Source organism: Pongo abelii, chromosome 3, assembly GCF_028885655.2.
Source record: "Pongo abelii isolate AG06213 chromosome 3, NHGRI_mPonAbe1-v2.0_pri, whole genome shotgun sequence".
In the NCBI taxonomy this organism is placed as follows: Eukaryota; Metazoa; Chordata; class Mammalia; order Primates; family Hominidae; genus Pongo; species Pongo abelii.
The window spans coordinates 37,402,100-37,415,866 of record NC_071988.2 but is presented as its reverse complement, the minus strand read 5'-3'; the positions used below and the strand labels follow the sequence as shown (position 1 = coordinate 37,415,866).

The window sequence follows — 13,767 nt, the reverse complement described above, 5'->3', positions numbered from 1 at the left end:
ATGACTACTAAAATAAGGGAAATATAAAGAAAGTGTTCTGGAAGTTCAGCAAATAAAGATGAATTTCAGCTGTTTATAAGGTCAAGAGCATGGGCCCTGGAGCCAGGTATCTGGGATCGAACCTGGCTCTACCATGATCTAGCTCCTCAACCTCAAACAGGTTATCTGATCACTTGCCACCTTAGTGTCCTAATCTGCGAAATCTGCATAAAACTGACTAGTTCATGGGATTACTGTGAGCATTAATTAGGTAAATGTGTGGAAAAAACAAGCCTGCACACAGTAAGCATTTAATAAAATGTCAACACCATTCTTCTTACCATCATTGTTGTCAGTTTTCATGGAAAGGGGGGTGGTTCTGGAAGGACAGGTAAAATCCATGCAGGTTTAATTGATGGGAGCCACTTTAGTTAAAGAACCAGCATAAACAAGGTGTGCAGGTAATTATTAACTCATCACTGATAATGACCCATTTTGTCTAACGACCAGATAGTATGCGCCTGAATACAGAAGACAAGGCTGGCTGACTCTTGGTTGCTTAAGGTCTAGTCAATCCACATATTAATTGGTTAGAAATCGGGAATTCCAGAAGACTGGGGGTTTCTTAAGCAAAAGTGATCTCATATATACATTCTTTAGCACTTTAACCATATCCTGGCAGGCAGGGAGTGCACAGCCTAGTGGATCAGACATACATGAAAGGCCACTACCAAACAGTGAGAAGAAGTGCTGGAAAAAGAGCTATGGACACAGAACAGAGCACCTAACTCTGCCTGAGATGGGAGTCATGGGGAGAGGAGGGGTGTGATGAGGAGAGAGGTGCACACACACTTAAAAAGAGAAGCCAAGATAGGCAGAAACAAGGACCAGGAGCAAGAGGCCTGCAGATCTTTATCCCCACTCTCTCCCAAAATAGCCGTTTAGGGTTAACTTCCAAGGCTGTGTAAGGATGACTTAGAGATGAGAAAGTCAAAAGTCCTGACTCAGTCTGGTTAGAGGTCATGACAACAGCTCAGAGGAGCACTGAAGACCGCACGGCAGTGGGAAGTCCAGGGAAGAGAACCAGGAAGAGGCACAGAGAACAGGCCTGGGTGGGCGAGCCCAGGGCACAGAGCACCAAGAGCTCTGCGCGGCCCCAGTGGCGGGCGGCTGGTGGCTCTAAATGGGAGGTCTACAGGAGCTGGAGAAGGATCAAGAAAAAGCTGTAGACAGGAGATAATGCATGGGAGAAAATTATGCTTGGAAAGAAGTGGTGTTTGTTTTTGCATCTGCAAGGGGAAGGAAGCTGTATTTTTTGAGGAGCTGAAAGTCAGGGCTCTCAGTTCTTGATTAAAGAAAACAAAACTAAAGAGAAACAAATATTCAGCCTCAGCCAGAATCTTAAGTGCTGATCTTTGTAACAGTTTGCCCTATCCTATTACCATTTCTGTAACACTGATTTTCAACTGTGGTTCTTGTAATTTTATGAGACATGCTGGGGTGGAAAAGCCCACCATAGCCCCTGGTCAGTGCCACCAGGATGAGCACCTGAGGGCTGTGTCTGGGAAGCTGGGCCTTGCCTCCCCAGGGACTTCCCACCAGCAGCCACGTCACAGTGGCGACCTTCGTCACCCTGCCCTTATTTTCCTTCTTTCTTCAGGATTGTGGGGAAACTGTCAGCGCTCACAGGAACATGGAGCTGAAAGGGACACTGGAAAATGACCCAGCTCAACCCCCCCCTCTCTTCCCAGATGTGGAAACTGAAGCTTAAAGAGGTCTGACGTCACATTTTCTGGGCACTTACTATGTGCTGGGCAGTATGCTTTACAAGTACCCCACTGATTTCATCTTCACCACCAACGGATAAGCTAGGAATCGGTTTTATCCCTCCACGGCAAGGCATGGGACACAGAGCTAATTAGGTGGTGAAGCCAGGACTAGAACTTGGCTGGCTCATCCTAATGCCTTGGGGTAATACACACAAAAGCAAAGAAGAAAAGGAGCAGGCAACTGATGATGGTACTAACTACCAGGAAAGGGGCAAGCTCCTCGACCCCTCTGTGTCAGTTTTCCTCATTCATAAATCACAGACAATAATAGCATCCACCTCCCACAGCTTTGTTGTGGGGATTAAATGAAAAATCCTTGAGAGCACTTAAAAACAGTACTTGGACAAGAGTAAGTGCTGAGTTCCTATTAATATCATTATCTATTTTGTTCTAAAAAAGATAACCTATTTGGCAAAATCTTTCTGTTGCTTAGACTTCTTCGCAATCAGACTGGGGTTGGGGATAAAAAAGAAAGTTGATTTACTGAAGAATACTGGAGAAGAGAAACTTGTTCTATGAAGAAAATGCCAACATTTTCCCAGGGGCTCCTTGCAACAATAGGAGGCCCCAGGTCACCGTCTTGGCGTGTCCAGGGCCCATGGTCACGTAGAAATAGGGTGGGAGAGGGGTGGAGTTTTGGCCTTTCTTTGTCTGGCTGACTCTCCTCTGTCAATGCTCAGTTCCAAGGTCATGCCCTCAGAGACGGCTTCCTCCTGCTGCACCTGCCCCGAGGGACCCCAGACGCCTCCTCTGTGGCCTACAGCACCATGGCGCCCTGAGCACAGAAAACAAACACAACAGGAGCTTCGAGAAGCAGGAGGCCAGGGAGCCTGGAGCGTCTCAGGGAAGACGGGGCAGAAAGGAGAGAAGTCAAACAGGTCTAGGACAGCCTATGAGGGGCCAGCAACGAACACACAGAGTGGAGGGAACAAGCAGGCCCCGGGTGCCACACAACTCTCGACCCAAGGGATTGGGACTCAGCTCCTTTAAAGAATTTATTGTTAAATTATGCAAAACTATCATAAAACTTCACATATACTTCATATATAGATATCTGACACTTTCGTATAACTTTCTACATATAAAACCTTATAAGAAACATATCATAAGGTGTTTATTCCTTCCCTACCTTCCTGTGACCAATCACGCATTCAATTCATCGCAGAACAGTGATGAAAGAAAACCAAGCTCCACCCCTAAGGAGACAGCTGAGCAGGCCAACTTCCAGGTCTGTGTGCCAAGGGGTCAAGGGCAGCCCACAGGGTGGCGAGAGTGCAGAGAGCGGCTGTGCAGGCCCAACCTCAGAAGAGATGATCCCAAGTGAGACGTTCGTGGGGGTGGGGAGGGGTGGGAGTAGGGAAAGGGGAAAGGTCCAGTGCTGAGTTCTGACACATGACTGGGAAGGAGACGGGGGGCAGTCCCACCTTGGCAAGTGTGGGAATTAAAAGAAAGCAGCATGATGAATTTGATGACTGCAAGTAGTTCCCCATGGGGCCCAGCGAAGGGACAGGGAGCGCCTGCAGATGCTAAGAGGTGGGTCGGGTCAGGTGGTCAGAAGGAAAAGGGCCTCCTGTGCTGGGCAAGGCCACCATCCTGACCACACTCTGAAGAAGAGGTGAAAAATGGCAGACAGTGCGTGAGCAGTAACCACGTGGAGTTACCCTGACTGCTGCCCACACTTAGCTCTGTGATCTCATCCACGTGGATTTTTTTTAAAAGGTGTCAGACCACCCAACATTGGTCGTTTACATTGTTCACTCTGTGATTACAGCTGCTGGTCAAACCTACTCAGCTTGGACCTCACTGTGGGCACAGAGGTCAGGACATCTGACCACTCCCTCCAGCAGCACATGGGTCACAGCTGATAGAACCTAGACCATGAGTTCAGTCTACAGAAGAAGTTCTCAAAATGTGGTCCCCACACGAGCTTCAGCCTCAGCACCACCTGGGAGCTTGTTAGAAATGCAAATTCTTGGTCCCACCCCAAACCTACTGGATCAAAAACTCTGGGGTAGATCCAGCAACCTGGATTTGAACAATTGGGAAATTCTAATGCACACCAAAGGTTGAATCTCTGTCCTCTGGCGTTCAGCACTTTTTTAGCCACTTACTTTACGTTACAGTTACCTTAATTGGATGTTTCACATTATGTGACACTAGGGAACAAAGGTACCTTTTAAATACATTATTTTAAATTAATTAAGCAATGACTCTACCCATTATGGATGTATGACCTGACCATTAAATAGAGTTTTAAAATGTAATATAACTTGCTTTTTTTTTTGAGATGGAATCTCGCTCTTGTTGCCCAGGCTGGACTGCAATGGCGCAATCTCGGCTCATTGTGACCTCTGCCTCCCAGGGTTCAAGTGATTCCCTTGCCTCAGCCTCCCAAGTAGCTGGAATTACGGGTGTGCACCACCATGCCTGGCTAATTTTTTTGTATTTTTAGTAGAGATGAGGTTTCACCACGTTGGCCAGGCAGGTGTCAAACTCCTGATCTCAGGTGATCTGCCCGCCTCAGCCTCCCAACGTGCTGGGATACAGGCGTGAGCCACCGCACCTGGCCATATCGCCATGTTTTTCAAACACCAGTCAAGTCGCACTTTTATCTTTGTCAAAGGCAAAGTTCAAAGCCAAAGACTGAACTCAATACCATTTTCTTAAGAAATGTATTAAGGGGCCGCTCCCTGCTAATCCAGATCAACAACCCACACTATTACAGCAATAACAAATTTCCTTCCAGAAAACTTCCAGATCTGAACGTAGTCAGAGACAGACTGATGACTCACCGAACATAAACAGAAAAATATACTACTAAAAGCTAAGATCACGATTTCTCAACCCATATTATTTAGGCATCTGCAGAAAAGCAGCTCATTACAACCCAGCTTTCAACCCCTCCACCGTGGGAGCCTCCCCTCCAGCCCTGGCCTCCTCAGCCCAGGGTACTCCAGGCTGCCACACACTGCCAAGAAAGGTGGGCTCAGTATCTCAGGGCCTTTCTGCTTCTGTTTCTACTGAGACATGGTGAAAAGAAAAGCAAGCCAACTTCCTCACCCTCAAATCTCCCCTAACAAAGTGTTATGCAGGTCAAAACTAGACCTAGAAAGAGAAAAGTGGCTGCGTCACAGAGAAACAGCTTTTAAACTATACCCCGTGAAGCTCTGGTTGCAAAGTCCATGCAGGAAGCCAGGGAGTGGAGAATGGAGCTCGGGCTGCTCTAATAAAATCATAGGGAATGGATGGCTTAAACAACATACATTTGTTTCTCACAGTTCTGGAGGGGAAGTCCAAGATCAGGGTGGCAGTACAAGTGTATTCTAGTGAGAGCCCTCTCTCTTCCTGACTTGCAGAGAGCTTCCTTCTTGCTGTATCCTCACAGGGTGAAGAGAGAGGAAGCTCCGGGGTCTCTACCCCTTTTTGGGATGACAGCAATCCCATTCATGAGGGCTTCATTCACACAATCTCATCTAAACTTAATCATCTCCAAGGGCCTCCCTTCAAACACCGTAACACTGTGCATTAGGGCTTCAACACAGGAATTTTGGGGGGACACAAATGTTCAGTCCATAGCAGGAGCAAATCTGATTCCAAGCTACCCCATTCCTAAAACAAAGCAGGTTTGATTTAACGTTTTACAGAGCCTCTGACAACTTCCCTTTTAAAAAAGTTCAATCTGAACCTAAGAAAAAAGGAATATGTTTAAAGCCCAGGAAACAAGGCTTTATTACGATGGAAAAGCATGGGATGGCCTTGAGCTGAGCCTCAATGGATTGGCACAATTCAGAATTTTTTTGAAGCGGGAGGGGAGGCCTGGGGGTGCCAGAAAGGGATTTGTTTGAGCAAAGTCACCAAGTACTCTGGCTCAGAGCTGTCCTTTCTTTTGAATTCACAGCACTTGCTTTCTATGTCATTAACGCGGCCACCGACCTGTGCTGCTGTGCGGCACCTTTCATCTTTGCTGTTCTTTAACTTTAAGCCAGGTCCTGGGATCGGACTTGAAAGTGGACTCTAGCATCTGGTCTGCTTTCATCCCGCTTCCTCACCCAGACTTCTTCCTTGTCAACACAGGACAACCTGACCTACCCCATCGCAGGAAGCAGATTTAGAATAGTACTTCCAACCCACCCCAGTTCCACTGCACCAACCCAGGGCGACGCATAACATGTGCTTCCAAGTCCCTAGATTATCATGGAGTGCAATGCCAGCACTTGACATAAAAGCCCAACATCTAATTAAAATCGCTTGAACATCCAGAAGACAAGGGAGAGGGGAAAAAAGGATGATGATGGCTCCCCAGACTCAAGACTTGAGAAATTACAGGCTTTTAATGTAAAATCAGACAAAATGCATTGAAGGCAAAAAAAAAAAAATTAAGGTTTTGTGAAAGAACCAAAAGTCAAGGTATAATTTCTGCCATATGACATTCATAATATAGATGGGCAGATTTCATGTATTTAATTTGTACTTAAACAATATTTATTAAGCTTGGGATAGAAAAGGATCATTTTATCCTGATAAGAGTTTCAACCCCAAAATTATTAAGGTTTATGCCACAAAATAGCATTTGCATCAATAAAAGATAACAAAAACCCTTTAGGAATTTTAAAAGACTCTTCTCCTCAATAGCTGCAGCTTTCCAATTCAGAACCTTGAACTTAGTAGACACAGCATTTCCCCATCCTTTCTTCTCTTGGCAGCTATCTTCCTTACTAGACTTGTACGCTCCTTTGTCTAGCATTTGATCCACTTTCAACGCAATACCTAGAACAATGCTTTCACATACAACTGCACACTCAGTATAGTTGTATGTTAACCAGCATGCAACACATCTATCTCATGTCAGAGGCAGGGATATCTTACCTGCAAATTTTAGATCCTCATTAAGAGCTATCATCCTCTGATGATGCGATGATAAAGGCTATTACAGAAAGAACCATCCTAAGAGGTAGAAGGAACAGCTATTACAGACACTGAGGTCTGAAAAACGGAGCCTAAATCAGTGGCAGCCAGGAAACAGGAAGGTATGAGCTCCACTGTGGAAGGAGAGAGAACTCAGGTAGAGGAGCCTGGAATCTGGAGTGACTGGTAAAACAATACAACAGTGGCACAAATGGCAATTTCAAGAAAAGGAGCCCAATTTTTTCCTCTCGGGCCCAGGAGATGGTTTTTAGGTATGTTGGCTGGCTGGGTTTTTTTTTCCTCCTGAAAAAAATATTTTAGTTGGTGGCAGAGAAACTGTAAACACTAATATATCTATCTATATATTTATCTAAGGAAAAAAAAGTTACCTACAATCCTACCTCCCTAAGATAAGCATTCTTGATATTTTCATATATTTTCTCTCTGGTCTATTTTTGGATTTTCACTCTATGAATAAATGTTAACTTCCATTCTATATTCTAGGTTTTCATCAGCAGTATGTCGTGTGCACCTCCAAGGTCTGGAACCACCCTTAAGACATCAATGGGATGCAGATGCTTAAGTGCCTAAGCATGCCCAAGTAGGAATAGGGCTCAGAAGACGGGCGCAGGAGGATCACGACCCCAGTCTCACATAAAGGGATCAGGGCCAGACATGCGCACTTGGGATTTAATGTGGTTTGGCTATGTCACCACCCAATTCCCATCTTGAATTGTAGTTCTCATAATCCCCATGTCGTGGACCAGGTGGAGATAATTTAATCATGGGGGCAGTTTCCCCCATCTTGTTCTCATGATAGTGAGTTAGTTCTCATGAGATCTGATGGTTTTATAAGGGGCTTTTCCCCCTTTTGCTCGGCACTTCTCTCTCCTGCTGCCATGTGAAGGACATGTTTGCTTCCCCTTCCACGATGATTGTAAGTTTCCTGAGGCCTCCCCAGCCATGCTGAACTGTGAGTCAACCTCTTTCCTTTATAAATTACCCAGTCTCAGGTATGTTTTTATTAGCAATGTGAGAATGGACTAATACAGGACTCATCTCCAGAGAAGTCCCATTGGAAACTATTCAACCAGAAATAATCAACGAGCAAGGTGCCATCACAGCTCTGTAATTTGCAGAGAAGAGCTGGTTAGACATTTAGTGGAATGAAACATGTGACCAAGGGAAAAAAAATAAAAAGAGAAAGGAGGAGGAAAGGTCCCAGAGGCATGTACAGGTGATTGTCAAAGGCATCAAGAAAACCCTGATGGGGGTTCTGCTTGCACAGCTGTCCTGAAGTGAGACTCTGTGACCTGGCCGATGACAAGAGTTAAACTGCTATAGGCTCCAGTTATAAACTTTGCTGCCCTCCACCCTCCCTCCTCTCATGCATCTGTGACTGAAATATCTAACCCCACCCATTCCATTACACAATGCTTATCTGGAAGTGATCTGAGGTCAGAATCCATTAAAGGAAGCCCATGACTTAAAAATTAGGAAATACTTTTGTGTTTTGCTGAGGAGAGGGGATGGGGAAGTCCTCACGATGAAACAAAAAGTTTAAAATAGTGAACCAATTCTTCTCCCAACCCAACACAATGTTCGCTGAGTTATATGTGGAAATGTGGCCTTTCCACCTGGAAAACCCCAGCCTCACTGCTTTCCTTTGAAGGGCCCATATCCTGAAAGAAATCAACTTGGGAAGTAGCATGCTTTTTAGGTATCTATGACTCTTAGGCAAGTGGGGAACTCGGCTTTTAGTTGTGTTAAGTTTCAGGCTTCAATGTTCTCATGTAGTAGAAAATGAAAACAGACGATATGATCATCAAGATCTCTTAAAAGTCAGTACACTGACATACATTTACAATCCCAATAGATTTCAAACACTTTAATCTGTTTTATGACTTAAAGTGGACAAGTTCAAATGCTCCTTGAAAACTGTTTTTGTGGTAAGCAAATTTCTTAAACATTACCACAATTTACTTGGACTAAAAACATCATTAAAGAGGTAATATTTCCTTTCAAAAGTCTCTACTGACTGTGGCCAGGTGCGGTGGCTCACGCCTGTAATCCCAGCACTTTGGGAGACCGAGACGGGTGGATGACGAGGTCAGGAGTTCAAGACCAGTCTGGCCAACATGGCAAAACCCTGTCTCTACTAAAAATAAAAAATTAGCCAAGTGTGGTGGCGTGCGACTACAATCCCAGCTACTTGGGAGGCTGAGGCAGGAGAATCATTTGAACCCAAGAGGCAGAGGTTGCAGCGAGCCAAGACTGGGCCACTGCACTCCCGCCTGGGTGACAGAGCAAGAATCTGTCTCCAAAAAAAAAAAAGAGACTAAGAAAGTCTCTACTGACCATAACTGAATATGGCAAATCCCAGCACACACTGCTTCCATTTGGCATCATTAAGAATCAAGAGTTGTTACATGGGACCAAATATTCAACCCCAAGACAGAAAGAGGGGAGGCAGGAGAAGTCGGCTGCTTTGATTAAATGAAGTAATTCAGTAAAAAACTTGCATATTTACCACTCTGAAGGAGAAATACTTTCCTAAACATCCAGGCCCAACACAGAAAATCGAGTGCTGCACACTGAGCTTAAAAGTTGTGCCTTAAATTCTGAGGGCCAGCACAGGGGAAATCAATCCTTCCAAGCCTGGTCATTGTGTGCTCAGATGGCCACGTTTCACGTCACTGCACTCATCGCTTTCTGGGACATCGTGAAAACTGCATGTTGTTTAACCTTGTGCTGGGATGATTTTAAAGAGTGAAGCATCTACGACTAACTTCTTTACAATGATTCCCAGTCTTTGGTCTCTCCCCATCATGAGTTTTGAAAAGAACCTTCCCCCAAAGCCCCCAATGGCTGCTTTTCAGTATTGTTGGTTGGAGGTTTTTGCTGTCCCTCAATTCAGAGCCAGAGCTGCCCAGTGAGGTGTGCATCTGGGATGGGGCAAGAGCATCAAGCTGCTATCTCAGGAACCAGGTTTCCTCTGGCAGTGACTTCAGGCTTTTACATGCACTTTGCCAAAAAGCTGAAGCCATTGTGCAAACTACCAGCAGCACACTATCCAGGAGGCTGAGAGAGGTCCTTGGCAACATGACCATCCTCCCTATGCCACAGTCTCTGGTCATCCAAGAACATCCTTTTGGTTGTCTTAAAAGTCCACTGACATTAAAAATGAAGGCAGCCAGGGTGGATTTCAAGAATGGCTGCCATTCATGGAGGAGGCTCTTTTTACTTCCTTTAGCCCTTCTTCCTTCCTTCAGACCCCTATTAGGAATGGACCGGCTGCCTTCTCCTTACATAACAAGCTCCTGTGGAGTGAGTGCTTCCTCATTGACTGCCCCAACACTCTTAACTACAAGGTGGGGCTATCATTATGCCGGCATTACACCGAAGAAACCAAGGCACAAATGGGACGCGCAGCTGCTTCTGGTCAAAAATGGAAGGGCCACGATTTAAGTTCAGGCCAGTCTGATTTAATAATCCATACTCAACAGCAGAAAATCAAATGACTCAATTAAAAAATAGGCAAAGGACTTGAGACTTGAAAAGACATTTCCCCAAATATGAAACATAAATGGCCAACCAGGACATGAAATGATGCCCAACCACATTAACTATGAAGGAAATCAAAATCACAATGAGATATTACCTCACGCTCCCTAGGATGGCCATTATTTTATAATAAAAACTTACATATTTACCACTCCAAAGGAGGGATACTGTTCTAAACATCCAGGCCCAACACAGAAAATCAAGTGTAATCCAGAAGATTGATCCAGAAAATCTGCAATCCAGAAGATTACAAGTGTGGGTGAGGGTGTAGAGGAACTGGAGCCCTTGGGCACTGTTGGTGGGAATGTAAAATGGTACGGCAGCTGCAGAAAACAGTATGAGGGTTACTCACAGAACTACACTATGATCGATCCAGCAAACCCACTTCTGGGTATATATCCGAAAGAACTGAAAGCAGGATCTTGAAGAGACATTTGCACACCCATGTTCATAGCTGCGGTATTCACAACAGCCAAAAGGTGGAAGCAGATGAATGTCAACAGATGAGTGAAGAAAATGTGAAATATACATACAAGAGAATATAACTCAAAAAAAAGGGGGAAAAAAAGAGAGAAATCCTGTCATATGCTACAACGTGAATGAACCTTGAGGACATTATGCTAAGTGAAATAAACCAGAAATAAGAAGACAAATACCATATGACTCTACTTAAATGAGTTATCTACAGTAGTCAAACTCAGAGAAACAGAAAAGTAGAATGGTGATTGCCAGGGGCTGGGAGAGGGGGAAATAGGAGTTGTTTATTGGGCATAGAGTTTCAGTTTAACAAGATGAAAAATTCTGCAGATCCATTGCACAACAATGTGAATATACTTAACACTACTGAACTTTATACTTAAATATGGTTTAGATGGTAGTAGTATGTTTATGTCTTTTCTTTACCACAATAAAAGATTTTTTTAGATCTATACTCTTTAACTGTGACACTACACTGACTCTCCAGCCAGTCAGGCCTTTCTGAAACTTACATGACCCTTTTTCCTCTCAAATGGCTAAAAGCCATTCACAGAAATATACATTATGATGGGAGTTATTAACCAGCACTGAGTTTCATTTTATTTTGCCTCATGACATACCAAGAAAACAAAAGGCCACAGGCCAAAATGAGGCAACAGAAAAAAGCTCACGGGGTCCACATTTAAAACTCTGGCCTCTCAGAAAATGTGGGTGGGCAGGGAAGAGTCATGATGTAAATGAAGCTCTGCGATTCCAAGGATATCCTCCCAAAGGTCATACCAATTCAAAACATGAAGTCAGAACATTCCCAAACCCTGCCTCTCTGCCATACAGATGTGTGTCTCTCTCTTTCTCTAGGTGTACATAGTTTTCTGAGGGCTTGTACTTGTGCCTAATTTAGGCCCCAGCTCTCATTCATTATGCAATACTGCCTCTGATGAAACAAGACAGTTACTGCTAGCCCCATCTCACAAAGGAAGGAACAGGGGTGGGTAGCAGGCCCAAAGTCCCAGGGGAGGGAGACTGCTGTGGCACCAGCAGCCCAGACCCGCCCAACCCCAGGGCTCCTAACCAGGCTGCTCTGCAGTCGGCCAACACCAGGTGCTGACCCTAGACACTATTCCTAAATACAGTACAAATCATGGCTCCTGGGGGTACGGTCTTTGAGCCTCAGTCTTCTCATCTGTAAAATGGAGCAATGGATTAAGAATCCCTTTTCTAACATAAAAGGCTCCAAATAATCTATCAATAATATCAAGTAGAATTTATTGAGCTCCACAGACTCAGGGTATTATGAGAGATTTAAGCAAACAAAAGAACCTTTTTACCCTGCCACCTGAGAACCTATACTGTGCCAAGGACTACAGAGACAGAACCACACCATTTCAGGAAGAGTAAAGCAGCAACGGCATGAGGCAGAAACCATTTCTGCCCTACAGTGGGTAACACAATGACAGATCACAACCAAAGTAGCTGTGGCAGTGGGCTGGAGTTTACATAAATATGGGGTGACCTAAGGCTAACTTACTTATTACAACTTCAAAAAACAGGTTTTAATTGTATAGGACGAATAATGGGAGAAGATAACTTTGATGTCTTTTAAACCATCAAATATCGAAAAAGAGATATAAAAATGATGGGCTTTTAAATTTTTTATTAAATCCATTCCCAAACTATTCCTGAAACCATAAATATAACAAACTGAAATTTTACTTCTGCTAGATCTAGAGAAATGTAGACTCTCAACAAGCATTAGGCAACACAGTGCTTTGGGACACTTGGGGGCTCTTTCCCCGGGGTGGGTGGGGAGCAGGCAGGAAGTGACCATGGATGGCAAGGCTTCAGAGGCACCTGCAGCTTCAGCTGCCACAGTAAGAGCAGGGACAGGAGGGCCAAGAACAAAAGAAACCCTTCAGACAATGACCACTGTATCTCTACCTTTGGGGGCTTGATTTCTGCAAATCAAGGGTTCCATGTTCTCAGCTCAAATCACTGGTCATGCCAAGTTGAATAACTCCATAGAAGAAAAGGGGAAAAATCCCCAAACAATCATTTGTAGTTCCAGCCCACAAGAGAGAAGCAATTTTAAAACTGAGTCCATTTCCAACAAATCTGAATACTGGGTAGCATCATGATTCACAATGGAAGTATGTCTCCATCTTAAACTTCTATGAGAAGACGAGGTTTTCTAGAAAGACTAAGTGTACTTCAAATGTTTCTCCCTTAATTAGAAATTAGTTTTTTCTACCAAAAAAGTCACTACAATACAAAATTGAAAGAAAAGGCAAAAATATCACCTATCACCACATCTTCTTGCCACTTCTGTAGAATATCAATACTCTCTTTGTATTTTTTCTCCATGTGTGTTTTTTTTACATACTATAATCTCAGTAGATACAATAATTTTTATAGAGAAAATGCCCACATTTGGTAAATATGCCAAAATCATATACCTCTTTATACTAAAGAAACAAAGCACCATCTATGACCCAAACTGCACCAGGCCACTGTCGTCACCAAGCTTAAACTAGGATTTAGTTATGAATCCCAAGTGTTTTCCATGGCTTGGCAAGATGTGGGCGATGCAGGAGCATGTGAGGCCGCCCCATGGCCAGGTCATGCCGAAGGTCCACGTGGGAACCTGGCAACAGCTCTTCAGTCTCTCCTCTTCCAGGGACACCTGGACCATCTTGGGTTGTGTAGTCAGCCACATGACAACTATTTTGCTATAAGAATCCCAAATTCTTATTACAGGATAAATACATTAATCAAATGTTGATCCTAGCAGACGGATCTTTGACAGAAAGTTAGCCAGCTATCTGAGCGCTTTAGTAATAAGAAATTCATGCCACTCATCATGCACAATTTCACCTACTTTTACATAACCACTAACTGTTACAAAGCTAGGGATTCTCATTACTTTCATTGTCCTGGTTCTGCCTTCGGTTGACAAGCAATATAATTACCAAGAACACACCAACTTATGGTGGCTGGAGGCTATGCCCTCCCCTCC

General features: G+C 44.2%; 1 protein-coding gene and 1 long non-coding RNA gene across 20 annotated transcripts in view; one reads left to right on the top strand and one right to left on the bottom strand.

Moving 5' to 3' along the window:
* The window catches only part of TBC1D1 (TBC1 domain family member 1), a 255,708-nt gene that overhangs the window by 53,673 nt on the left and 188,268 nt on the right, over window positions 1-13,767 (bottom strand). The window lies entirely within an intron of this gene.
* LOC134761268 (uncharacterized) lies at window positions 1,645-2,909 on the top strand. Its single transcript, XR_010139660.1, has 2 exons — window positions 1,645-1,754; window positions 2,489-2,909. It is a non-coding gene; the product is annotated as an uncharacterized LOC134761268 (long non-coding RNA).